Below are 1,253 nucleotides of genomic sequence, written 5' to 3'. Positions count from 1 at the left end.
TCTGCTGCACCAAGGATTGCAAAAGAGAATGGAGGACACCATGAAGCAGGACTGGAAGAAACGAGGGCTTACTCAAAAGTTTTACTTTATTTATTTTCATGAAATCTTACAAATATTAATTATGATGTGTTTAGGTTCATATCTCCTCATTGACTTTGCACTTTTTTCTGCTCAAAGACAGGCAGAAATATTCCAACTCCTGCCAACTGAAAGCTCCTTTCCTCTTTAGCCCTTTAATAATTGATAAAAATGTAAAGTAAATAACATGGAAACAGAGTGAAAAGTGCTTGAATATTTATATATTCCACCTGTTAACGTTTGACATTGAGTTGACATTGTTTGTCCTAGGCAATGCTTTTGAAGCATGGCAAGTTAATGTTATGCAGCTCCCTCAAACTGTAGAGTCCAGAGAGGAGTTGGTGTAACCATGATATATGTAGACCAAAATTCTGTTTTTACCCTTGTTGCAGGAAGACCGTCCATTAGTTGCATCTGCGCTTGACATCAGCTAAGCAGCCATCGGCTGTCATGCTGAGTTGGCGTCACAGCACACAGCATGAGAAATTGACCCTTTTTCTCATGATCACAGGCGTGAATCTGGTAAGTTTTGACTTTTTATGTAATGTTAACAAAAAAATATCAATACATTATGGTAGAGTCATGTTGGGTAAAAGTTTATTTTGGTATTTGTTTCTGCTAGGGGGTTACTTGTCATATCTTTACTCTCTCTATGCTACCTCCACATGCACCGCTTATTGCTTGATCCTAAAATATGTAGTTGTGTGTTGATTTTAGTGGAGGGAAGTGAGAGAGGCAAATCATCAGAGAGTCAGTTACGGTAATGCTATTATTTATTTCATTTGTCTGGTACAGTTGTAGTAAAATAGGAAGTGATGCTGGTTCTTGTCCAAAGGGATGTGCCTGGACTTGAAGCTGGCCACCTGTAACATAGAAAGTTCATTCGATGAGTTGGCGTCACTGTGGTACAGATGGACCAGAACACGTTTGTGTTGAACTCTGAGATAATTTAAATTTACTTAAATTTTTTTCATTCTTTTTCAGGTCACCAAAGTCGCCCCAAGTCACCAGCAGAAACAAGCCAGCTACTTGAGGAAGACTTAAGATTATAATGTTAGAAACAATAAAGAATTAAAATACTATCCAACATTTTATATGATTTCATAGACCTGATTCTACGCTGCAGTAACTGTGGATGTAGTAGCAGACTGCCACCACTACCGCAGTGACGTCAC

The 1,253-nt window shown here is 38.4% G+C and overlaps 2 long non-coding RNA genes across 2 annotated transcripts; one reads left to right on the top strand and one right to left on the bottom strand.

The window, feature by feature from the left end:
• Positions 1 to 6: 6 nt before the first annotated feature.
• LOC113214655 (uncharacterized) lies at positions 7 to 1,160 on the top strand. Its single transcript, XR_008012170.1, has 2 exons — positions 7 to 600; positions 1,063 to 1,160. It is a non-coding gene; the product is annotated as an uncharacterized LOC113214655 (long non-coding RNA).
• LOC127751584 (uncharacterized) lies at positions 834 to 1,253 on the bottom strand. The gene is made up of 2 exons (XR_008012171.1): positions 1,188 to 1,253; positions 834 to 941 (listed from the first exon to the last, which is right to left on the bottom strand). It is a non-coding gene; the product is annotated as an uncharacterized LOC127751584 (long non-coding RNA).

Source organism: Frankliniella occidentalis, unplaced genomic scaffold, assembly GCF_000697945.3.
Source record: "Frankliniella occidentalis isolate FOCC.00 unplaced genomic scaffold, Focc_3.1 Scaffold579, whole genome shotgun sequence".
Lineage (NCBI taxonomy): Eukaryota > Metazoa > Arthropoda > Insecta > Thysanoptera > Thripidae > Frankliniella > Frankliniella occidentalis.
Note: the sequence above shows the minus strand (reverse complement) of the source record. Positions and strands in the feature narration are given on the sequence as shown.